This window comes from Macaca mulatta, chromosome 4 (genome assembly GCF_049350105.2).
Source record: "Macaca mulatta isolate MMU2019108-1 chromosome 4, T2T-MMU8v2.0, whole genome shotgun sequence".
Classification (NCBI taxonomy): domain Eukaryota; kingdom Metazoa; phylum Chordata; class Mammalia; order Primates; family Cercopithecidae; genus Macaca; species Macaca mulatta.
The window spans coordinates 163,443,747-163,471,521 of NC_133409.1; the positions used below are offsets into that span (position 1 = coordinate 163,443,747).

General features: G+C 37.0%; 1 non-coding gene and 1 pseudogene across 1 annotated transcript; both read left to right on the forward strand.

The window, feature by feature from the left end:
- The first annotated feature begins 3,210 nt into the window (after window positions 1–3,210).
- LOC100430090 (cytochrome b-c1 complex subunit Rieske, mitochondrial-like) lies at window positions 3,211–27,433 on the forward strand (annotated as a pseudogene).
- Window positions 22,651–22,753, forward strand: LOC114677807 (U6 spliceosomal RNA). Its single transcript, XR_003729252.1, has one exon. It is a non-coding gene; the product is annotated as a U6 spliceosomal RNA (small nuclear RNA).
- Window positions 27,434–27,775: the final 342 nt, after the last annotated feature.

The window sequence follows — 27,775 nt, forward strand, 5'->3', positions numbered from 1 at the left end:
CACCTTTACAAATCTAAGATTTTTTTTTTTTTTCACATGATAGAAACTTGGTTCTCTTGGCCTCCATTAGGGAGGTGTTTTGATGTTCTCCTTTTTACTTCTTTTTAAAATAACCTTTTATGTCCTAGTGCTTGTGAAAAATACCTTTGATTCTCACTTGACCTCTTCCACTGAATTGGAAAATTTGGTTCCATTCTCTTAGCAGGTAAATAGCCTTAAAACCATTCATGGTTTTGTCAGGGTAGAGAAGAGTTGAAAAGCATTACATATGTTCCAAGTTAAGAGAGGCCAATCTTGCTGTTTTCAAGTGGTTCCTTCCCCTCCCTTCTTCTATTACGGGCTCAACCACAATGGAGCTTTAATCAGCTTCATTGATTTAAAGCTAATTTGCACTTGGCTTCAAGGTTAAGGTCCACAGCATAAGCTGAAGACCTTTAAATCAGAAGTCAGACTGAAAAGCCTTAGGTATATCATATTGTCTGCTGTGCATAAGAATGACAGCTCTTGATGACTGCGAATTAACTATTGGGGAAAAAGGCACAAAGCCAGTTTTTCTTCTGTGTTAATATAACCTCTGCTAGCCGAGTTTCACAGCATTGCTATCAACATTTCTGCTTCATCATGTAAATGGATGGAATTGTCTCAAAATACTTTGGGACTATGATGTTTGTAGCCATCCATTTCTGCTTGGTTTCAGTTGGATTTCAACCTAATTGCCAAACTGATTCCATCTGTAATAACTTTTAACATTTATTTTTCCCAAAGGGAAAAAAATGTCTTGTCTGTATTCTGCAATTAAGAAGGTGATGAAATATTCAGTGTATGTCTCCACTCTGACTAAATTCTTTTGTTAACTTTATCAGATAAACTATAAAATATTAACCAGGCTCACTGTTTGAGCATGTGCAGATGGCATAATATTTACCAGACATATTTTTAATACACATTTAATTTTATAAATTGAATTAACTATTACATGGCTAATTTTTTTCCTCTCTTTTCCAAATTGATGCAACAAGCATCCCTGTTGTTGGCTGTATGTACTACACTAGAACATTTGTGGATAATTACATAAGCTTAGCTGTGGATGTAATAAATAACATTTCCTCCAAACTTAACCACATGAAATCAAATCAAGCAGAAATAATGCTATTTTCTAAGCAAAATTATGCTGAGTCGCAATATGTGGGTTCTTTGCTTTTTTTTCTCTGACAGCTCAGTTTTTAAAATTTTCTGGAACGTTTAAATAGGTAAGTTAATTTTACCCACCTCTCTTATCCTCTATACGACTTGTTGTATATATCCATATCTTCTCTGCCATTCCCAAATGTACTAACATAATACCCACATAATGCTTCACCTAAATCAGATTTTCTTAGAATGTGATTTCTACTGAATCAAGGTCAAATTCTAAATCATGGCACAAAGAGCCATGAAAACCTTTTTTTTTTTTTTTTTTAAATAATTAACAAAAAGGCTTGGTTATTGGTGAGCTGCTAAAATATCAAAATGGTTCTGAGCAGGGCAGCCGTGTGATAGAGGTTATACTAGAATTTCACGGTAGGGATTGGAGAAAGGAGGGCGGATGGCTAATTCTGAGAGTCAGGGATAGTGGTAAGGAGGACATAACAATTTGGCTAAGATTTAAATGTTTGCCTATTTGGACGAGGGGTGTGCAGTGTAGAAAGGACATTCTAAGCAGAGGGAATGGTGGGAAGGGCCTGTGGGAAGTGGTGAATGTGTGATTACCATGAGAGACCTGTGAAAATACCTGGAGTATGAAGGAGAGAGTGGTAAGAGAGGAAATTAGGAGGGTAGTTGCAGCCTAGAACCTAAAGGTAGAATTAGCAGGACGTGCTGATGTCATGGTTCAATGGACCGTGCAGCCGCAGGAGTATGATGTGCGGGGAACAATGTGATGGTTGACAAAAGGCAAGCAATAGAGGGAACAGAGTCAGGAATGGTGATTGAATTCCTGGAGGTCCCCAGGACTCATTTAGAGAGCTGCATTTTGGAAAAGAATTCAGCTATGAGCAAGATGAAGAGAGCATGAGTATTCAAAATAATTCATTTTGAATATGAAATCTTATTTTGTACCCCAAGTTGATGAACAGGGGACTCAACAGCTCCATGCACGAATCACATTCAAATGTACACAAATGTCGAAGTTGTGGAATCTGATTTAATCATGTTTCACTATGCACTCAAAAGTGGTTTTGAGAGTCCCTCATCCCCTGCCCTCACTAATTGATTATAAACATAATTACTTAAAGTATCATACAGTGCAAAATTATCAACCCTAAAAAGAGCAAGCACTCCCATCCATAATGAGTAATATGTAGTTAAGCCCGAAAAACTCAAGTATTTTCCTAAGTAAAGAGACTAGTGTTGGGTGCTGAGGGATAGAGGTGAATAAAGCCTCTAAGAGCTTTCACTGGCATTGAGGACACAAAGCATGAATACATCACATTTTAAATAACAAAAGCGTTAAATTATTCAAAAGAACACAATTTAGCATGAGAGGGGATAGCTGCAGATGCAAAGAGGGTGCTTACAACACTGAGGCAATATCATTGCATCTACTTATTTTAGAATATATCAGTCCATAGTAATGTTGACAACCCGCTTCAATTTGTACATGCAAGTTAAACATAAAACACATGTTTCATAGATAAGTGGAGACAATAATGATGGGTTATCTCAAGTGAAGGAAGGCAGACGAAGCCAAAGAGACATTTGTGTAATAGAAGTGCAATGCAGACTGAATTGAAGCTAAAATTTGCTCACACAAAGGAGCAGGGGCACGCACAATAACTGAATTCCCCCAAAAGCAAAAGGGTGCGTTTGGACAAACAATGTTTTAACATCTCTGTTTATTTTAACATTAGTTTTTAATTCTCCCCCGACCACATTTAGTTATTATTCAGAGTTTTATTGTCATGGTCAGCACTATCATCCTCAAAGGCAGCCTCAGGCAAAATTGCAGAAGAGAACCAACATTCAACACCCCTAGCCACCCCTTTTAATGTCCTTCTCTGCGTCAGTGATGGTTGCCACCCACTTAGGGCTCAGAGCTCTTACCACCTTCCTGACAATCCCTTATGGGCATCTGCTCTAGGAAAAACAAACAAGCAAGTGTATTCACACAGAGGTGCTAAAATGTGAGAAGTTTAATTTTAACTCTCTCTGTGGGGCATTTACACTATCACTATGGACAGAGACTTTTGCTACAGGGAAGATGTCTGCTTGTATTTTGAGGATTCAGCTGGTTTAGGGAAGAAACAGTCTGAACAGATGTTGATCTTCTTCACCCTTGAGCATGCATCACAGAATCAGTCACCTACTGCACCTACCGCCTTCGCCACCTCTTATCTGTGTGATGACAGCAGCCTTCAGGTGGGTTTCTTCCATTTTTCAAGACTTTTTCTGTAACAGAACCTAGTAAGCTAAAAAAAAAAAAAAAAAAAAGATATAAACATGTATTGGGGTTCAGGATATAGTATCCCTGAATATTTTAGGCTAAAGGAATTTGGGAAAGCCACAAAAGCAGGAAGGTCTGCCTGACCTTCCCCCCAAAGTAGGTCATAAAACCTAGGGAGGATTTTCTGACCTTCCTCTGACGCAGTTCATGAGAACTTCATGTGGGAGGTACCCTCCCTATACCCAGAGGAAAGGGCTATCCTTATTTCTGAAGACAAAGGGTCACAGAGAAGAATCGGAACAAACAGGTCCTGCTAAGTTTTCCCCAGTTTATTGCCATTAGATCATACTACTTTTGTCATATTATATTTCTTCACGACTATCCACCCTTCAAATTTAGCATTAAAACACACAGGTTTAACTATTTCTTTGGGTCTCATTTTCTTTTGAAGGCTCCTGCGTCATGAAAAACTTACATTAAATAAAATGGTATGCTTTCCCCTTGTTAATCTTTCTTTTGTTACAGGGACCTTAGCCATGAACTTGAGATGGGTGAGGAAAATATGTTTTTCCTCCCTTACAGATGTGCCAGAATGATAGTCAAACTACTGACTTTCTCTGCCTTACTCTGTTACTCCAGAATCCCTGAAAGTTTCTAATTGTTCATTAGGACAAATAGGAATGTTTCAACCTCATGACAGTATTTTTTTTACTATTTTTTTTTACACTATTTTTAATAGAGCACCTCTTCCCACCTCATCTCTTTACAATAAATCAACGATTTCCCACTAAATCCCAGCAATCCCTATGGTCTCACATTTGCCATCATCTTTTTTTTTTTTTTTTTTTTTGAGGTGAAGTCTTTCTCTGTCATCCAGTCTGGAGTGCAGTGATGCAATCTCAGCTCACTGCAGCTTCTGCCTCCTGGGTTCAAGCAATTCTCTTGCCTTAGCCTCCCGAGTAGCTGGGACTACAGATACATGCCAGCACACCCGGCTAAGTTTTGTATTTTTGTAGAGACGGGGTTTTGCCATGTTGGCCAGGCTGGTCTTGAAGTCCTGATGTCAGGTGATCCGCCCCTCTTGGCCTCCCAAAGTGCTGGGATTATAGGCATGAGCCACTGGGCCCGGCCTCTGTCCTCTTTCCTCTAACCTATGTGTGTTGTTTCAGAATACAGACTCACTTTATCCAATCATCTTTTCTTTCTAACCTTACTTATTCTGACCACTTACTTTACTGGTACCGTTTTGTCACTTTCTTCAAGTTTAATAGCCTGTTTCTTGGTATTTCCTGATGTATTGCCTTGGAGGTATCATTTTAAATATTGCTCTTGGCTTATAGCTCTTGGTGAACAAAGAATAACCACCATCATCACGATAGCTTCTGTTAATCTACAAAATAGATATTTTTTCATGTGTTATTAATAATCCTACCAGGCAGTTGTTATCACCACTCTGTAAGTGAGAAAACTGAGGCAAGGAGAAACTGAATGAGAAAACTGAATCAAGGTCAAATTCTAAATCATGGCACAAAGAGCCATGAAAACCTTTTTTTTTAAAAAAAAAATTAATAAAAGCCTTGGTTATTGGTGAGCTGCTAAAATATCTAAATGGTTCTGAGCAGGGGAGCACTGATTCTTACAAGACTGTCCTTCATTCAGCATCATCAAAGAGCTAAAGATGGAGCTGGTAGGGAGAGAGACACATAAGGACACATTACAATCCAGCGTGATACGGGTTGTACTAGAATTTCACCGTAGGGGTTGAAGAAAGAGGGTTTAAATCATTAGTCATCCTAATGACCAGATTTAGCTATGACAGGACTGGGATTTTAGCCCCACTCTCCTTGTTGAAGTAGTGCCTTTCTATCGTGTTCATAGTATTCAGACTTGGACTGGTCTGTGAGGTAAAAGCCTTGCTTCTGCTGTTAGGGCTTTCTTTGGAGTCCTGAAAGCCTGGTAAACATGACTTTCTTTGGACCTGCCCTTTAAAATTAAAAACAGAAGATTTAGATACTATTCATGTGACAGGCATTTGCAAGCACTGCTTAATTCACCTCCCTCCAGTCTCTGGTCACATGACAGTAATATAATTTCACCCGATTACAGCCACACAAGAAACTGACAAGCTGATGTCCTGGGAATGGAGTCCTATGGTTAAATTTTCTAACCCCCATTTTGTAGATTTATGCTATAATATCATGAAAATTTATCCCATATCACCAAAAATAAAGAAATTGTTTGTGGCAAATACTATACACTTCTACCTATTGATCATATATTGACATGTGTTTAAACTTGTCTGGGTTAAGCCAAGGATAGACTAGGAGATAAAATTAAAAGGAATAAAATACAACACTTTAATTGCATTTGTGGCCAAGGGACCTACATTATACAGCAACCAGCATGTAACAGTGTACTTCATGTTCCATGATTTACCTTGCTGATAATTGCTTTGCACTCCTAATAAATTAACCCACAGAAAATCCATTCATCTGCATCTTCTTTTTATGCAGAGCTAGAGGAAAAAGGACCAGTATAGCAATTTGAGTGGCAATCATGCACTGATTGTAGCAAAGAAAGTAGCATGGTGAGAGTCTTAAGCATTCTGAAAGCATTTCTTTGTAAGAAAAGAGGAAGGAAAAAAGAAGAGAGGGCTTTTGCTAATTAAGTTCTGTTTTTTGTCTTATTTGCTATGGAGAATATATTATGTTCTAGGTCAAAAATTCTTGCTGGATATACTATATTTCTGGCCAGATATTTTATTTTAATATCATTTTCTTTAAATATTTGTAGAAAATTCTCATTGTTATGTTTAAGATTCCTAGAAGGAAAGAATGTATAAATATGTTATTATATTCCTATGAGGTTCCTTCCATAAATATTTTTCCATAGTAAATCTCACATTTAAGCTGCCCAATTTTTGTTAGACTCTGTAATCAAAATCATTTGGAATACCTTAATTTTATTCTAATGCTTTATGTACTTTCAATGTTCTGCCTAGTGCCTTGATGTTACTTAGCTCATTTGATCCTCATGGTCAACATGGTAGAATGGAAAGAATGCTGAATGAGTGAGGAGGCAGGATTTCTGGTTTCCACCCTGACGCTAAATTGGGTATAATATTGGCCTTGGTGTTTTACTTGTCTGAGTCTCAGTTTTCTGTATTTTAACATAAGGAGATTATAAGAGATGATCTCTAAGGTCCTTTCCAAATTTCAGGATATGCAGTCAGAATACTGAGAGTGATTAAGGTTCACAGAGGCCAGTGACTTCCTCAGTTTCATAAGGTGGATAGGTGGTAAGAGAAAAGCAAAAATGAGTTCTGCTTCTAGCAGTATGCAAACTTGACTGACCTTCTTGCAGAAAACAACAAAAATGCTGTTTACGGTTTTTGTTTTTTTTTTTGAGATAGAGTCTCACTCTGTTGCCAGGCTGGAGTGCAGTGGTGCAATCTCAGCTCACTGCAACCTCCGCTTCCTGGGTTCAAGTGATTCTCCTGCCCCAGCCTCCTGAGTAGCTGGGACTGGGACTACAAGTGCGCGTGACCACACCCAGCTAATATTTGTATTTTTAGTGGAGATGGGGTTTCACCATGTTGGCCAGGATAGTCTTGATCTCTTGACCTCGTGATCTGTCCACCTCGGCCTCCCAAAGTGCTGGGATTACAGGCATGAGCCACCGCGTCCAGCAAAAAATGCTGTTTAAGTTTTAAAAGGCTCCCTAGATACATCAACGAACTGGCAAGAAAATAAGAATTTCTTCAGTGCAGTGTTGCCAGAAAACAAACTACAGGCAATCCAGTCGAATTTGAATTTTAGATAAGCAATAAATAATTTGATTATATGAGTATGTCTCAAATATTGCATGAAACATATGTATACAAAATTATTTATCTGAAATTCAAATGTAATTGAGCATCCTGCATTTTTATTTGCTAAATTTGACAACTTACTCAGAGGTTAAGAACTAAGTGAAAGCAGGGATCTGGAGAGGTAAATTACCATGGAAGCTGCTTTCAACCAAGAAGGTATTTGCTGAATCCAGATAACCTTGAGCTTTGGCTTTTGCATTCCCACAGAGGTGGGGAGAGGACAGGAATCTAGTAAGAGATCAGCAGAATAAAACTGAGACCCCAATAGGCTACATCATCACTGTAAAAGTCGCTAGAATTAAATCTGGTCCCTGTCCTGGATTGTATGTGTGGAAGCAGGTAGCATTGACAGAAGGAGCAATTTCCTGTCTTGAACCTCGGTGTTGGCTGTGGATAAGGGAGAATGTTTACCCTGAGAACTCACATCTGAATTTTATACCTGCATAGTCTCAGGAACCTCAAGCCAATAATTTAATTTAAAGTGTACTTTTGTTACCAGTATGACCAGGCATCTGACAGAAGCGAAGACTGATGCTGAGAAAGATAAACTCATGTATGGGAGAAAAGATTCCTCACCCATTCATTACAAGGTTTGTGACCGAGACCCCTGTAACAAAAGACAGATTAGAACAGGAAAGCATACAAATTTATTTATAACTTTTACATGAGGTGGGAGCCTTCAGAAGTGAAGACACAAAGAAACAGGGAAATCTGTTTTTATGAATGACTATTGCAGAAGTATGATTGGAGGACAAAAGGGTATGGTCTAATGGTAACAAACCGGGGGGGACATAGCACGATCTGTTTGTTCGGATGCTTCTTGGCAACTCTGTGTCTTTAATCCTTTCCTCAATATCTTGTGACCTACTCTGGAGGAAGTTTAGAAAATTCTTTTCTGGATGACCTAATGGCAGGAGAAGGTCGGTGAGACCTTCTTGCTTCTGCTGTTTTTTTCAAATGTCAAGGCGCCATGTTTTGAGGTAGCATGCCCTGAACCTCATCATTCAGGTACAAGTATAACAAAATATACAAGGAAATATGGCCCTGTGAATGAGGCTTGGTGTAAACAAAGGTTGGCACGATCTCAAAAACGTCAATTAGAGTTATCTGGCAGGGAGAATAAAATATACGTTATCAATATGCTTAAAGATTAAAAAGGGAATTGAAAATGAGCAAGAGACTTCATGATCAAGTAGATTTAAAAAACCAAATATAGTTTGTTTTTAGGAATAAGAAAAAGGGCAATATTTGAAAATAAACATTCAACAAATGGTACAAACGGATTATACACATTAGGATAGATAGGGATATATTTAGGAGTATTTGTAATACAGAATAAGGAAAAACAGGTGAAAAATGAGAAAGAGAGATTAAAATGAATTAGGGTCCTTAAAGAAAGGAGAGAGAAAATAGAGAAGAGGCAATCATTAAATAAATAATGGCTGAAAATTTTTCCAGATATTAAGGTTACCAATCCTCAAAGCCAGAGACCATAATAAATGACACAGGATAGTCACAAAGAAATCTACACATAGAGATATTAGAGTATAGATTCAAGACACCAAAGACAAACAGAAGATCTTAAAAGCAGACAGAAAGAAAAAGATATATACCTATCTTTTTCATACATATGTATATACACAAACATATACATATATGAAGAATATATATCTCTTTCACATGTACATACATATATACACATATATGTCTACACTTTTATATACTTCTTATATATTATCATATATATATAAAAATATATATACATATTTAGAAGTAACTAGGTAAATACTAGTCAAAGGAATTTGAGATAGTTCTATTGATGTCAGAGGAAACAGACATTAAATCAAATGGCTAACTAGAGATAAGGAGTGATTATAAGATAAAAATTTCTAGCTAACAAGAAGTTGTCTGTGTGTTTGTGTGTGTGTGTGTATTGAACTTATATGTGCTTAGTAACCAAGCCTCAAAACATATAAAGCAAAAATTGACTGACCTGCAAAGAGAAGTTGATACCCAAGTCTATCGTTATAGTAATTGTGTCTTAGTGCTTGTTAGATTAAGACAAAAAAAATCAGTAAAGATAGAGAAGACCTAAAGAGCTTAATTAACCAGAGCTAATTGTGAACCCCATGTTTATCTCAAGTTATTTATGGAAAAAAAAGATCATATACTGGGCCACCACATAAGACTCAACAAACTCAAAGGATTTATCTCATTCAGAGTATTTTTTTTGAGCATTAAACAATTGAGTTAGAAACCAACAGCAAACTATCACCAACAAAACCATAGGCATTTGAAGATCAAGAAATATAAATTTAGGCCGGGCAAAGTGGTCCATGCCTGTAATCCCAGCACTTTGGGAGGCTGAGGCAGGTGAATCACTTGACATCAGGAGTTCGAGGCAAGCTGTGAAACCCCATCTCTACTAAAAATACAAAAATTAGCTGGACATGGTGGCACATGCCTGTAATCCCAGCTACCTGGGAGGCTGAGGCAGGAGAATTGCTTGAACCTGGAAAGCAGAGGCTGCAGTGAGCCAAGATTGTGCCACTGCACTCCAGTCTGGGTGACAGAGTGAAACTCCATCTCAAAAACAAACAAACAAACAAACAAACAACACCACCCCAAAACAAACAAACATAATTTTAAATAAAGTATGGGCCAAATAGGAAATTATAATAAAAATTAGAAAATTTTTAGAATAGAACAAAACCAAAAATACTATACATTAAAAGAGAAAAAAAGATAGAACATTAATGAGCTAAGACTTTTATTTATAACACTAAAAAAACCTAATGGAATGTAACCTAAAAATAGATTAAGTGGAATTTACAATAAAATAAAAAAGTACAATAGAACCCACAAAACCAAACTTTGTTCTTTACAAAGGCAATCCCAATCCACCAGCCAAATTGATCAAGAAAAGGGAGCACAAAAATAATAATTTTGAAATAAAAGAGGATATTACTGCAGAGTCTTCATAATCAAAGAATAATAAACAAAATTATGCTAACACTGAAGTCTTATGAGACCTGGAAACAGTCTTCAGAATATAGTTTACCATAATTAATGCAGTAAAGAATAGATCATCACATAATCCTATAATCATTAAAGAAATTGATTCAGCAGTTAAAAACTTCCCCTTTTCACAAAGAAACAAACAAAACTGAAACAAAACATTATTTCCAGTTGAATTAGTCAATGTGGATTATGTAACATTCATGGAATAAATTATTCAAATTTCATACAAATGAATGTAAGGACTAGAAAGTCTGATCTTGCACATAGAGAGAGAAGAGCATTTCTTAAACAAAACATTAATAAAATGAATCACACACTATATAAAAAAGAATACTGGACTAAACTGGCATTATTCCAGAAATGCAAGGCTTGCTTTACATGGAAAGAAATTAAATTATAATTTATTATTAATAAAGGGCGAAAAGTACACCACTTCAGTAGACAAAGGAAAAAGCTTTTGATAAAATTCGTGATCTATAATCTATTCATTATAAAAACTTTTAGCAGACTAAAAGTAGATAATATTTATCTTCAAGTAACATGCAGCATTTTAGTGGAATAATTCGCAGTTAATTTAAAATTAACTCAAGATCAAGAACATGAAAATTTTCGTACCATTACTACTTCTTATGTACATTACACTAGAGATTCTAACCAGCTCATTAAGACAAAAATAGGGCTGGGCGCAGTGGCTCAACCCTGTAATCCCAGCACTTTGGGAGGCGGAGATGGGTGGATCGTGAGGTCAGGAGATCGAGACCATCCTGGCTCACACGGTGAAACCCCGTCTCTACTAAAATATACAAAAAAAAATAAATAAATAAACTAGCTGGGAGAGGTGGCCGGGCGAGGTGGCGGGCGCCTGTGGTCCCAGCTACTCGGGAGGCTGAGGCAAGAGAATGGCGTAAACCCGGGAGGCGGAGCTTGCAGTGAGCTGAGATCCGGCCACTGCACTCCAGCCTGGGTGACAGAGCGAGACTCCGTCTCAAAAAAAAAAAAAAAAAAAGAAGACAAAAATAAATAAATAAGTAAATTGTGACGATATATGGATTGTAAAAAAAAGAGATGGTTACTATTTGCATATAATTGTGCAGAAAACACAATATGCAGATTATTTATTGAATTAACAAGATAATTTAGCAAGGTGGCTAGATATAAAATCAATGTACGAAAATCAATACATTTCTATTAACTTAAAAATAAGTAGGCAAGAGAGTGTGATTTATAAAAGCAAAAGTATGTACAGCGTTTTCAGAACAAAATCTGTAAAAGATATGCATGACTTTTACACGGAAAATAATAAAGCTCTGTGAGAACACATTGGAAAAGCCCTATATAAATGGAGGACTCTATGGTATTCATGGACAAGAAAATTCAATATCCTAAAGATGCAAATTTTAATAAAAATTACCTAGATTAAAATTCCATTAAAACTCATAACATAATATTTTTGGTGATGCTTTAAAACTGGTCCTAACATTTATTTGAAAAAGTCAGAAGCCATGTAGAACTCAGACATGGGTCAAGAACCAAAAACTTAGGTAAAGATATTTTCCTGCCAGATACCAAGAATTAATGTGAGTGTAGAGTAATTAAGACAATATGATATCACCAAATGGGCTAACAAAGACAATAATTAAATTGAACAGAGGGCCCCAAATAGATCCTCACATGACTGGAAATTTGATTTATGACCCAGATGGCATTGCAGGGCACTAAGGAAAATATAAATTTTTCAACAAATGACACTGGACCCACCCATATACTGTAACAGTTAAATTAGACCTCATATTTTATACAACACAGATACCTGTTCTAGGATGATTGAAGACTGAGGCATGAAAGGCAAAACTGAAGCTTTTAGAAAATGATGTATGAGATGATCCATATAACCTTAATGTAAGGATAGATGTCTTTAAAAAGAACCACCAACTTGAAAAATTGACTTCAATAATGTTTAGAACTTTTGTTCATAAAAAGACCTCACAGAGAATGTGAAAATATATGCCTCTGACTGAGAGAAGGTATTTGTAGCACACATAGTGAAACATTGATTAGTATTCAGGACACGTAAGGAACGCACGCAAATCAGACTGAGAAAGAAAACCCAGTGCGGAAATGGACGATAAGACTAGAACAGGTACTTCACACAAGAAGAAACTTGAACGGTTTCTAAATAAATGAAAGGAAGCTCAATTTCAATAGTTTTCAAAGAAATCCAAGTTAAAACCATAATGAAACAGCATTTCATACTCATCAGCAGATAGGTGAAAATTAGGAGGTTGACTGAAACAATTGTTGGTAAGTTTATGGAGCAACCGTAACTTTTGCACACTGCAGGTGTATACCTTGTACAAGCACTGTGGAATATCACTAGACATTATCTAGGAAAGTTGACCATATGCTTATCCTGTAAGCCAGCAAGTCTCCTTGCAGGGATATACTCTAGAGAAATTTTTGTATAAGAAAGATAGGAAACTCTTTAGGCTAAAATATTTAGGCTGGTAACTTCTATACTAGCAAAAAACTGGAAGCAATGAAAATGCCCATTAAAATGAGCATGGATAAAAAATATGGCATAGTCATACAAAAAATGATGTATCCACATACATGCAGAAATTCAAGGAAATGAACTGCAGCCACAAGTAACAACAAGCAAGTACATGCATGAATTTCAGAAATCTAATGTTAAGGAAAAAGCGAGTCACATAATACTACTGATGAATATAGGAATGTTTATGTGCTAAATTATAAGCGACTAAGCAATACATTGTTTCTGAATGCAAACTGTGTAGTAAAATTACAAAGAAACAAAGGGAATGAGAAACATGAGATTTAGGAAAGTAGTTCCTCATGGAAGGAGGGAAGCAGGGACTCCACTGATCACATTAATGCTCTATTTAACAGTATGGTCCAGAGATAAGCATTGATTTTGCTGCGGTTCTTAAACTACAGATATTTACAGATGTTTCTTTGCATCTATTCAATATTTAATAAATGCATGTTAAAAATGGACCAAAAATCAGGTTTTGGGTCCCTGATGCAATGCTCATTCTAGTGAACCACATACCTGGCCACTGGCTTTTCTCTATTTCGTGTGTTCTAGAGCAATTAATTACATGCACATATACCTGCATTATTTTCATTGTATGCTAATTGTCTTTCAGTTTTCTATCATCCAGCTATTTACCATGCCTTCTGCAGACAAATGTTTTATTGCTTTTTAAACGCACTTGTACTGTATTCTTTGAGAATGAAAAACATTAATTAAAACTGTAGGTATGAAAGAACAACCTGTACTCAAATGGAAAGAGAAACTTCTGATAATTCTGAAAGACCTGGCAGCTGGGACAGTACAGTGTAGTGGTTAGAGGTGTAGGTTTAAAAGTCAGCACATGTCACTTTTAATCCTGACTCCACTATTTATTCAATGACCTTGATTTTAGATTTCTGAGTCTTGGATTCTTCATAATCTTCCACTGTTGTGAGGATTTTGCGGGCTGGTATAGGGAAAACATTTATTTGTCTGCCTAGTAGAACTCAGTATCAGGTGACTGATATCTGTCAACATTATTATTAAGTATCATTAAAGAGTAAGAAAGATTAAAGTTAGCACCTAGAGCTACAGGAAGTAAAAATATACCTTGAAATTAGCTGTTAGTGCAAGTGTAAAACTTCCAGCTTTCCTTTGCTTTGGAGATAATTTTGATATTTTCTGGGTTAAAAAATCCAGTGAATAGAACTCATTTCCCCTCGTTGCCATGTATTTCTCATTTGATCTGACTTTTCATAGTCTCATTTTTCTTATCTGAAATATGATGACGATGTTTATACTGGGTCTTTGTGAACTTCCAAAGGAGTGATATATAGAAAAAAACTTATTTAATAAATATATTACCGTGAGTGTTATACCCTGAGAAACTATTTTGAGTATATTATTTGTAGTTTTCCAGAAACAAAAAGGCAAGTGCTCCAGTTTTTAGTGTGTGTGTGATTATGTTTTCATGACCCCTGGTCATTATTGTTGAAACTGCATAAAAGTGGTCGTGTAAAATGTCACATAGCAACATGTCCCATCTGCTTAGCAACAGAAAGAGGACAGGTAATAAAATATATATATCAAAACAGAGACTCTGTAAGAAACTAGAGTCAAAGAAGCATCAAACCCTAAACCTACTCATATTTTTTTCCTTAATAACAAAACACTAAAAACCACTCCCCAAATTGTTGTCTGAAATTCTACCAAGTTCTCTAACAATATTCAATTCAACTTATTTTTGTTATGAACCTCACAGTGTATTTCATTTAAATGGCACAAATTCAAATAGTCACAGTAATCTAGATGACTTTCTTAGACTCTACATGATCCACGTGAGGTAAGAGGAATAAAATACCCCACAGGAGAAAAATTCTCCTGTGTGGCAAATTAACTGCCTAGAACATCAATGTATAATTTAGTACTCTGTAAGAAGTGATTTTTTAAATGGTATCTGGAAGAGTTAATTTACCTCATAGCAGCAAGTAGTTTACTACAAAAGAATTGCTTACTCATCTTAGATACTTTGGAGTAAATTCATTATAGGATTACTCATTTTGGGGCTAAAGGAACATGTTTGCCATAATAATGGATAATTATACTGTACAATTTCTGCATTATTTATTCTGTTTACCAGCTGATGGACCACTGTTCTTGACAGGGTTTCCATCTGTTTTGATAGGAATTAAGGAGTTCTGAAAGCATTTAAAGGTATTCTTCAGTTAGTGCTTTATTTCCTCAACTCCAAAACACCATTTATTATACCAAGGCAGAAAAAAATGCTAATTAAACTCTGACACAATGTATTCTTATTACTGAAGAATTTTTATTTCATACTTGTTGGCAGAGTTCTTTAGACTGATTCAGATATAGAAGTTTTAATCACATATTACTCTTATACATTCAAAAAAGGGAAAACAGAGGCAAAGTATATTAAAGGTATTCCCAAACTGTCTTCAAATTCAGTTTGACTCTTCTGAATTATTTTTCGACTCAGAGTCACTGATATCCATGTTTTTCCACGAAGTGTCTTCTTCTGTGCATGAAGTGGACTAGTGAGTCAGTATATTTCCAGGACTATTGCACGATTGTCATTGGCATTAAATTCTAAGTAATTGACAACTTTTCACTAGTTTTATGTCTACACAGTCTTCCCAGAAAATGTCAATGGAAGGATTTCAAGCAACGATTAGAGCTCATATTTTTTTTTTTCTAATGGTCCTTAAATGTTTTGTTGGCTGAAAACTAAGAAGTTGCAGTTTGCCAGGTAAGCCACCAAGAAAAGCAACCAACTTTGCTCATGAGTAAGAAGATAACTAAGTCAAGAGTGCTGCCTGGTTACGGTGACTTTAAGGTACCTTTGACTCTAAGATGCACTTCTATTTTGAAGACTTTAAGAATGAAAAAGGTGCGTATTTGTAGTGAGAAACATGACATGGAGTTTTAAAACATTTTTACTTGAATTAATTACAGATATATCTGCTTCTATGAATCTATCAATGTATTGCTCAAATTAGCATTATTTGCAATCTTGTTATTCTCTTTAGAGTAGGCAAGAGGATTAGCACTTGTGTATTTTTCTATTTTTTCCCTTTATATGTTGATATCACAGTTTGGGTTCTAATTTTGAACCTTCCAAGAAATATGATCTACAATTACAAATACCATTTACTGAATATTTTCCAGTTCTTTGTGGAGCTAGTTCACTACAAATTCATTTGGACTTTCCCCATCGGGGCCACTGATGCTGCTTGAGAACATCATTTTTTTCCTGTCATACACGGGGTTCATATCTTACTCTTTGCTTCTCTAAATCTTTTCTACACAAGGACCAATTGATTCCCCCACCTCTATCAAGTTTCCCACAAATAACGCAGCTCAAGGTGATCCTCATTTACCACTATCCTCTGTCATCCCAGATACTACTGTCTTTTAAACATTTTATGCGTGAGAAAATTGCAGCCTAGTTATAAAGTTGTAAAGAGCCTTGTGTGCCATGCTAAAGAACATATGACTCCTAAAATAACCGTGAACATTTTTTTTTTTTTTTGAGACATAGTCTCGCTCTTGTCACCCAGGCCACGTGCAGTGGTGTGATCTTGGCTCACTGCAACCTCCACCTCCTGGGTTCAAGTGATTCTCCTGCCTCAGCCTCCCAAACAGCTGGGATTATAAGCGTCTGCCACAATGCCAGGCTAATTTTTGTATTTTTAGTAGAGATGGGGTTTCACCACGTTGGCCAGGCTGGTCTCGAACTCCTGACCTCAGGTGATCCGCCCACCTCAGTCTCCCAAAGTGCTGGGATTACAGGCGTGAACCACTGTTCCTGGCCTAGGAGTTTTAATTCCTTAGACGCCATTTTCCTATCTATTAAGTGGGAAGAGTACATAGTTAGCAAGAGTTTTGTAGATAAAGTTATATATGTAGAGCATCTAACTGAGGGCTTGACACATAATAGTTGCTTAATAAATCACACTAGTTATTATCATATAGGCAATGATAGGACATTAGATGATTTTTCTTCCGAAAACAATGCAAAGACACACACATCTAGATAAGGTCCACAGAGCATGCAGTATCCCCAAATTCCAAGTGCATGATGATAAATAAATCCAGGTCAAACTGGTAGGACCACTAACAAATTTTGAGGTTTTCTTCTTGAAGTTTGTCTTCTTGGGTGAAATAAACATCCATTTGCTTATTTGCCTTGTGAATCCTTTTTTAGTCTGGCTGGATAGGGTTGTGGCTCCATTAGTAATTCAGTAGGATACTCCTGTTTTTAAAAGTGATGAAATCACTTTTAATTGCTAGTGCTTCAGAAATACCAACCTTCTGTTAGATATGGGAAGGGTGAAGCCTTTACATACATCATCCCTAATCTTCATATGAGTCCTCTCTGGAGGGCAGTATCCTTATCCTACTGGTGAGGCAACTGAAGTTGAAAGATGAAAAGGGCTCCATTCTTGGAGGGTGACAGAGCAGGGCTCTGCCTAGAATCTGCTGACTGTGAGGCTGGCCCTCTCTCTGCACTTTACCAGGTCATACTGGGTCCTTTTTTCTAAGAGTTTACTTTAGGTCATCCTCCATAGTCTGTTTCACACTATCAGCTTGGCTATTTGTTTGGGGTTGATAAATCATGACTGGAGTATTTGAATAATATCCCTGCCCATATGTTTTTTAAATTCACATGAAATAAGCACTGGTGCATTGTCAAAAACTCTATTGTCTGGCGTATTTTTCAAGTAATAGGCATGGAGCTATTGATTTTACAGCAGAACTTTGAATCGAAACCAGAAATCTGCTGCCATCAAATTATTATTATCTTGGAACTGTCCTGCAAAATCAATAGAAATGTAGATACAAAATACAAAAATGTAACCTGCCATTTCATTTAGAAACTGATATAGTTTGGATTTGTGTCCCTACCCAAATCTCACGTCAAATTGTAATCCCCAGTGTTAGAGGAGGGGCCTGGTAGGAGGTGATTGGATTATGGCGGTGGATTTCCTCCTTGCTGTTCTCAAGATAGTCAGTGACTCTCACAAGACCTCATTGTGTAAAAGTGTGTGGCACCTTCCCCTTCACACTCTTTCTCCTTCTTTGGTCATGTAAAACGTGGCTTCTTCTGCTTCACTTTCTGCTATGATTGTAAGTTTCCTGAGGCCTCCTCAGCCATGCTTCCTGTACAGCCTGTGGAACTGTGAGTCAATTAATCCTCTTTTCTTCATAAATTACCCAGTCTCAGGTAGTTCTTTACAGCAGTGCAAGAACAAACTAATGCAGAAACTTATCGAAACATGTTATCTGTCATTTAATAGTTATTTTTTCTAAACATGATTTTTAATGGCTATGTAATATTTTATTTTATTAATATCCTTAAACAAGCCTCTATTTTATAGTTATGAATCCATTTATTAAATATTGTTATATGCTTTTTACATATCTGTAATGTTTCTTTAGGCTATATTTCTGAAAGTAGAATCTAGGTCAGAAACAGACCTTGTTTAAGGCCTTTAGTGTATTATATTGCCTTCAACAGAAATTTCAAACTATTTCCAGGAGAGAACTGCTTCCCAATATCCTTAACAATGGTAAATTTTATTATTTCTATGAATTGTCAATTATATAAATGAAAATGGAAGCTTATTATGTAACTTGCATTTCATTCATTATAAGTGAAGGTGATTTTTTTCATATATGATCTGTGTGTATTTCTTCTGCACATTTTGTATTTATTACTTTTGCCAATTTTAAAATTTGACTGTTTATCATTTTATTATTGATTTGTGAAAGTGTTTCATAAATTAAGGATTTGCAATGTGTACTGTAAATACTTTTCTAGTTTATTTGTTTTTAAATCATATTTTTGTTGTTCTTGAAGTTGCTTTCTCTCCCTTCTTTAAGTTTCAATACAGAGAATTAAGACAAGATTTTAGACAATTTTCTCATGGAAATAACTGTCTTTGATTAGGTTCCATCAAGTAACATAGATTAAACATGCTACTGTAAACTTCAAAAACAGAATTGGGTCAATGTCACTAAACTAAGGCCTTCTAGCCAGAATACTTTTTTCTTTAATGCATCATTTATATGTATCATTATCAAAGTACTGTGAGAGCGGTTTTCTGAAATGACATTGTAATTCACTAAAGTAATCATGTTGAGGCATATACATTATGTTTCTAGGTTGTGACTGCTGAGGTTTTCTTATGGAATTTTATCTATTGATCATGCTCTTTCCTGCCTGCCTCTCTCATTCAGTTTAAAAAACTCAATCTGGGATTATACAGTTAATAGCTTGTGTTTAATCATATTCTACACTGCACCTAATATAGTATCTTACCATAATGAACTCTGAACTCTATTTGTGAATGCCTAATTCAAAGATAACTAGGTGGAAAAAGAGAGAAATCTTTTTTTTTTTCAGTTTTGAATAAAAGCAAGAATAAAAACCTGGCAGTATGTCTAGAATGTATTAAAGGATTAGATATCTAAACAAGTTTCAAATTGGAATTATCATATAGATCAAGACAATGAAACATGAGGAAAGTAAGTGACTAGTTCCAACTGCATGTAATTCAGTCTGATTTCCTGAACAAGTGTATGGGCTGGGTGGAGACCAGAGTTGACCAATAACATGACTTAGACTGTGTGTGTTGGTTTGGGGAGGGGGTGTCAAAAGAAATGTGCTTTGCAGACTTTCGACTACAGCAAACAAGACTGATGAAGGGCCCTAGCTGCTAGGCTCTAAAATCCATTGCCATGTCTGGGCTGAGGCCACGCTTCCCACCTGTTTCCCCGAAAGTGAGTATGGCAGAGATAACCAAGGCATACCTGTTCTTGTGAGACATGAAACTCCACTGATGACCAACTTTCGTTCAGGAACTCTCCTATAACCTTCCATAGACCACATGATGGCCTGGGGGTGATTTCTTTCCTCTCTTCTCTCAGGGTCAGAACTGCATCTTGGTCTAATGGGTCTTTTTGTCTTTCCGATTCTTCCCCCATTTTCTTCTCACAGCCATTTTCTCTAATAAAGTCCTTGCATGTTTAATCTTGTCTTTGACATCTCCTTCTTAGGGGACCTAGATTAATCTACAGAGAAATTGTTGGCCAATTTTCTTATTCCTTAGAGACTCTGTTTTGTTTGTTTGTTTGTTTCAAAAAATTTCTAAATCTTCTTAAAGACTTCTTTCTTCAGTAAATGGGAACAATAAATGGCAAAACGTACATAAAAATTTGCATGCAATTTTAGTTGGTGCATGAGAATTTTGGAAATAACTCAAGGATCCTCTGAAAATCCACTGGACACCAGGTCAAGTATCCCCAGAATTCTTTCTGAAGACATTGATAGTTGGTATTGATGAAGACTAATTATATGCTTTAAGGACTTTTATCTTCCCCTGGTAATGCAGGCTACATACCCATTCATACTCTGTGGTGATATTCAAATTACTTAACAACCAATCAGAACAATCACTAGCCTCTACAACACAAACTAGTTCTCACCCTGTTCTTTTCCATTATCTGTCTTTCATGAAATTGACGATAATTCTTAATGTATATATTCTTCTTGATATTTATTATGAACTGCTCAATAACTTTTATTAAATGTCAACAAAGTATGTGGCCTCGGGCAGGGGGAGACATCAGGAAAACCGACACAAAAACTAAGAGACAGGAAAACTAGCAGTAAAGAGCCCCCCTTTTAGTTCAGAGTTAAATGCAAGCATGGCTTGCGTGGTTTACGTTTGAGCAATTGTTTGTACCCCACTATTCTTTAAATAGCCAACAAAAGGTTTTCGAGGCAGCCATTTTTAATTGGTCCAATCCTCATTCATATCTTTTGAAAAACCCTAACAATTTGTGTTGAACTGCATGTCTACCTTCTTGTGTTCCAACTCTTTGGTTCACTTTGTCTGTTGTCTTTCCCATATGGTTCAAAAAAGCACTGTGCATAATGCCTTTCTCTAGCATGCCCTTTTGATTCCTAACATTCTTCTGAGGGCCTTAACTCTATAACCATTACCTGAACATGGTGCTTTCATCTAGGATTAAGTTTTGCACTTCTATTGATCTTCCTCTATGGGGTTGAATGTAGTAAATGAACCTCCTAGCTCCCAACAAATTTGCATGTAATTGCCTGTCCAGTCCTGAACACTGAATACTGGGCTGGAAGAATACACTAGCATTAACAGAGCCAAAAATGTTTTTCTTTCAAAGCCTCTGCTCCTTTGTAAAAGTGGCATATATGGGAAGAATCAGAAGGCTTTCTCAAGGTTTGGGAAAATGGCGAGGTGGGGGGGATGTCCGGAAATTATTACCATGCTATCAAAATTATTATAACCTGAAATGGACCTTTTGAATAAGTCTAGAGCTGGTGTTAACCTCTTTTTGACCACTGAAATATACTGACCTACATTTACATACCCCCAAAGAGAATTGAAATACTTTAATCATGCCTTCTTTTCACTTGAATTTCTTTAGACAGATTTTACTAGGTAGTGATAAAAATTTTGTCCTGTACTGTGTCTTTGATGGATTTAATGATCAATCATATTTGAAGGGTTATTGTTGAATTCTTTTGAATAAAAAAGTAGTTTTACTTGAAGCTAGATAACTTTCATACTTAACGCATTATGTAAACCCTCAAACTTTTCCTCTGATCTGTCACAATGGAAAAGGTATGAAATTTTTAAGGGAGATGTAAAATTTACCACAGAGAAATGTCTGATTGTTAGACTTTTATCACAGTTAATTACAAACATTCAGTACTGCACTGTCTCAAGTCTTGATTTTTAATTTTTAAAAAAGTGATGGCTCCATCAATATTTTGAAGAGTGAAGACACTCTTCATTTGCTGTCTCCCCAATGCAACCGTATTATAAAGCACCCACTCCATTTACTTTAAAACATTAAGTGATGGATTTAATAAAAATTAAATGAAATAAAGTTTAATTTGCTCTGTAATAATTGGAGACCCAATACCGTGTCTCATATCAAGGGGCTTGGGAATTAGTTTTTTCTTTTTTTCTTTTTCTTTTTTTTTTTTTTTTTGAGACAGAGTTTTGCTCTTGTTGCCCAGGTTGGAGTGCAATGGCATTATCTCGTCTCACCGCAACCTCTACCTCCCGGGTTCAAACGATTCTCCTGGCTCAGCCTCCCGAGTAGCTGGGATTACAGGCATGTGCCACCATGCCCGGCTAATTTTGTATTTTTAGTAGAGACGGGGTTTCTCTATGTTTGTCAGGCTGGTCTCGAACTCCTGACCTCAGGTGATCCACCCACCTCGGGCTCCCAAAGTGCTGGGATTACAGGCGTGAGCTACCACGCCCAGTTGGGAATTATTTCTTATAAGTAAATCCCTTGTTCCTCTTTGGAGAACGTAGAAGCTCTGCATTCTGATGATATGTGACTGGGAGAGGGGTCAAAGTTCCTCTCCTCATTTGTCCTATTCAGTCTGATGAGCTGATGAAGTCAGCAAGTTAAAGACATGCTTTGGAATGATCAAGAGGAATTATTTAGGAGGAGGTGTGGTTTGTGAGGAAATGTTGAAAGCATTTTTAAATTGCACTAATAACTGATGAAGTTCAAGCATTATTAGCACTGACAGGAATCCAGCTGAGTCTTTAGTAACATCATAACTTTTTATACCATCCCTGTGAAAGTGACAATGTTAATGTTAATTTGAGTTAAATTCTTAAGCATCCTGCTTTTGATTAGTTCAAAATGCCAAATACTAACGCTGTTTCATAAAATTCTGTGAGATATAAAAATAGATATATTTCAATATGTCCATTAGTGTTGGCATTGGCAGCACATATACTAAAATTGGATACAGAGAAGATTAGCATGGTCCCTGCACAGGAATGACATTCACATTCATAAAAAGCATTCCATATTTTAAAAGAAATAAATATAGCAATTACATTTAAGAAAGATGAGAAGGAAGATTTCAGAAAATAGAACAAGATCTATTGTTTTAGACCAGATAATTATGCCAAGAATTATTTCTGTCATTGCCATTCTATTATTCATGTTAAGGGATATCATCTGACTAATAATAATATCCCCAGACACTGTGTAAAGCCCTATATGTGTTAACTCATTTGATTCAACACAAATAGTGAGAATATGAGATGTGGACAACTTTAAGATGAGGAACTGGGTTTTAGGGAGGATGGGGGACCTGTCCAGAGTCACTTTATTTGTAAAGGATATTTTCTGCCTTTGAACCCTGATTGTTGGATACAATCATTCTAACTCAAGAAATGTTCAAACTGGTGTTGTATGTGCATCATACTGCATTGAAAACCACTTAGGTGATAAGGTGAGAAGGGTCTCAGTTTAAGAATCAGAAGATCTGTGTTCTAATTCTGACACTAATCTCACTTTGTCCATGAGACAGTTTTTTTTTTTTTTTAAACTAACAAAATTCAATTAAACTTGTATCATACAGGCTAAAGGAAGTCAAGCATTTAAGCTATGGCCTATATCTCTCCACATCTTATGTGATATATACACTCCTTCCCTCTTCATAGTGCTTTTGTCTGAATTGCTCATTCTGCAGTAAATTTACATGAAGAAATGTAAAATAAAATATGAATAAAACAGTTAACACTAAAAAACATGTTTTAAATTAATATGAAGTCATATAAACATAAAATAATATTTGAAAGAATAACATTATTAAATTCTCTATCATTTTGAAAGCATAGGACAAACATAGCTAAGAAGACAATGCCCAGTTCTTTGAAATGAGTTGCACACACTGGATTTAGATCCATCACACCCTAAGATACAGAAGTAACTTGTAGAATTACTGCCAGAAATATTTTGAGAATTTATGGAGAAACGAAATACTGTTGAATGGAAAATGTTGCCTCAATCATCATAAAGGAGACAAAATATATGTTTTAAAGCTGCAAAACTGCACAGTGATAACCCTGCAGCCCTCTTTAGTAGGTTATGAAAGGAACAGTTTGCCGAGGAATGGTCACGAGGAGCCAGCATGGGTTCACTGAGAATGAGCAATGCCAGGGTCGCTAATTTCACATTTTAATAAATTAGACTTACATGTTTGGGGAATTTTGTAGACATAGTATATAAATATATTTCTGGACTTGAGTCTAAATAGCAACATATTGCTTAAAAATCCCAGAAATTTTGTATTTACTTTAAAGAAATTTCCCTTTAACTTTTGGGATGCCGATTTACTAGATCTTGGTTGGGACCGGGAATGTGTTTTGTTTTGTTTTGTTTTGTTTTGTTTGAGACGGAGTCTCGCTCTGTCGCCCAGCCTGGAGTGCAGTGGCCGGATCTCAGCTCACTGCAAGCTCCGCCTCCCGGGTTCACGCCATTCTCCTGCCTCAGCCTCCCGAGTAGCTGGGACTACAGGCGCCGCCACCACGCCCGGTTAATTTTTTGTATTTTTAGTGGAGACGGGGTTTCACCGTGTTAACCAGGATGGTCTCTATCTTCTGACCTCGTGATCCACCCGCCTTGGCCTCCCAAAGTGCTGGGATTACAGGCCTGAGCCACCATGCCCGGCAGGGAATGTGTATTTCACAAAGTTCCCTAGGGAGTTCTGATCATCTTCTGTGTTTGGAAATCTCTATGTTGGGCAATCCATTTTTTTTTAATTGGGCAATCCATTTTTTTTTCTAGCAAATATGAATACATTTCTTTTGAACTCCACTCTCTACTTACAGATTTAGCATCTGTTTTTGAACCTCATAAGGTCTTGGACAATTTGAGAAAGATGAGAAGAAAACAAGGATGCTTACTTGGGAGCATCTTACTGTAGCCATTCCAAGGTTAAATGCACAGATACGAAGCTGGCTTCCTAGGTCCAAAGCCTGACTCCCTAGCTGTGTGTTACTTTATGTGTTTGTGCCTTTGTTTCCTTTTACATGTAAAATAATAATAGTGCTTCCTCATTGGTAATTAATTGAGATACAAATAGAGTACTTACAAAGGTGTCAGTGTATAGGATATTCTCAATTAGAGTTAGCTATTATTATTATTACCATTGTGATAAATACCTATTATTTTTCAGGTGGGATTGACAAGATTAATAGACATAATCCTCGATTTAACAACTTCACAGTTTATCATGGGAGTCAAGTGTGCAAATAAACAATTGTCATGCAACTTTCAAGGTACAAGTTTAAAGGTACGTACGAATTTTATTGGGCAGACATCAGTGACAGCTTCACAGCAATGTTGTCACCTGAGCTGGATATTTAGGTGAATTATCTGGACACGTAAGTAAGGGAAAAGTCATTCCAGATGACAGGAACACTATGACAAAGGTGCTGGGGACTAGAAAAGCCTGGCTTTCCAGAGAGTGAATATTGCTTTAGTGGGCAATGGAAGAAGAGAGTAAAGAGAGGTATATTAGGATTTGCTTTAGGGGACTCAGTGCTGGCTAGATCCTGAAGGGCCCTGAATACCATGCCAAGGAACTTGGCTTTTTTCCATCCTTAATGAGAGCCATGAAAAGATTTTAAGCCAGAAAATGATCCTATTAGATTTTCATATAGGATTGTAGGAGGCTGTTAGTAGAGTTGAAACTAGAGGCAGGCACACCAGTTAAGAGGCTGTTACTACAATTCAGGCAAGGCTTGGTAAGGGTCAAAACCAGAATGGTGACAATGGGAGGGAGAGCAATACGTGATAGCTGCTGGTAGGAAGATCCCAGACATCTTGCAGGAGGAATGCTGGTTACTGGCAGATGATGAAGGAATGGGAAGCAAAAAGATTCCCCTGATGTCACTCAGCAAATAAATGGTTGAATCTTCCTTCAAATTGAGCTAGGAAATATAGCATAAAGAGCATATTTTGGAGGCAATATGAGTTGTGTTTTATTCTTGCTAAGTTCTGTGTGTGTGTGTGTGTGTTGGGGGAGTGTTGATATATTCAGATAAAGTTATCCAGAAGATGACTGGATATCTAGGTCATAATCTTTGGGAAGAAAGCAGGGTTTGGAGCATTGATTTTGGAGTTGTGTCCTAAAGCCACACTTATGAGTTAGGTTTCCATTTTACTACATGTACTGCACGTGACGGTGACTTAATGAAGATAAAAATGCATTTCTATCTCACCTAAAATAATTTTGGAGATATATAATTCAGAGAGAGAATCATAACTCTATGACAGTTTTGTCTCTTTCCAGCTCACTTCTCAGCTACCTAGGTCAAAAGCTGCTACCAGAGTTCTAACATTCATATCTTTGCATGTTGTTATGGGTTGCAATTTGGAGAAGAAAAGAAGGCTGTGATCTTCCTTTCAAAAGAAACTCCTTGGGAGTACCACACTTCTGTTTATTTCTCATTGACTAGAACATAGTCAAGTCATGGGATTCTGGGTAATGTAGTAATTTAACTGGATGGATATATGCCCAGCTTCTTGGAGTTCTGTTATAAATGTAGATTAGCGCCCATCCTGTTGGCCACATGCCATGAAGTCGCAGATACACCGCGACCCCTGGTGTGGGCTGTGGTGCTTGCTGCTCCGGAGCTGCCTGTGCTGGACATGAAGCGGCCCTTCCTGTGCTGGGAGCCGCTGAGTAGCCAGGACGTGGGCCTCAATGTCCCTGCTTCTGTTCATTGTTCCCTTATGGACATCAAAGTGCTTGCCTTTTTTGGGTAGCATTACAATGAAGTTTTAGGTAGTACAAAGTCTTCAAAAAAGAGCAGCAAGGCTAGAAAAGGCTTCTCTTATTTGTTAACTGCAACAGCTACTGTTGCATATGGTGCCAACAATATCTTTCCCCAGTTTGTTCCCAGCACGAGGGCTTCTGCTGATGTGTTGGTCATGTCGAAATCAAATCCAAGTTATCCGATATTCCAGAAGGCAAGAATATGCCTTTCAAAGGAAGAGGCAAACTCCTGTTTGTGGGCCACAGAACCAAGAAGGAAACTGACTAGGAAGCTGCAGTTGGAAGGCCCCATTTGCAGGATCCACAGCATGATTTAGAACAAGTAAAGAAACCCCACTTTCTTTATCCAGTTTATCACCATCAATGATAGACTGGATAAAGAAAATGTGGCACATATACACCATGGAATACTATGCAGCCATAAAAAAGGATGAGTTCATGTTCTTTGCAGGGACATGAATGAAGCTGGAAACCATCATTAACACAAGAACACAAAACCAAACAACTCCAACAAGTGGGAGTTGAACAATGAGAACACATGGACACAGGGAGGGGAACGTTGCACACTGGGGCCTGTCAGGGGGTGGGGGTCTAAGGGAGGGATAGCATTAGGTGAAATACCTAATGTAGATGACGGGTTGATGGGTGCAGCAAACCACCATGGGACATGCGTACCTATGTAACAAACCTACACGTTCTGCACATGTATCCCATAACTTAAAGTAGGTTATCCTGATAAGTGTTTGCATTCGCCTTGGTTATGTACTCCCTGCATTTGCAGGACATTCTGGTAGTTATTACGACCCTTGCCATGGGTCACACTATGATGCCTTTCGCATGATTAGGAAGGGGCCTGCACCTCCCAACCTTGAAGTTCCTTCTTATCAGTTCACCAGTGTTGATATAGTCATTGTTGGTTAGAGACTTGGCCTCAAGTCTTGGGCTTTTTTGTCACCTCAGAAGAGTTATTTGAGTGCAAGCCTTCTGCACTTCAAGTTAGTTGATGTGAAATATGTAAGAATTGATGATAATGTATTTGCAAACGTTAATGTGAAGTAAGTTGAATTTAATGTTGAAGACCCACGTATTCACTTAATAAAGCCATGGTTAAACATTATTAAGCTCAGTCATACACTTGAAAAGTGCAATATCTTTTAGCTAGTTTTAATTAAAATTTTAATGTTTTACCTAATTTTAATTAAAAATTACAGACTGGTGTACAAACAAAATATAGGAGAACAGTGAATATTTGGAGGCCACTCT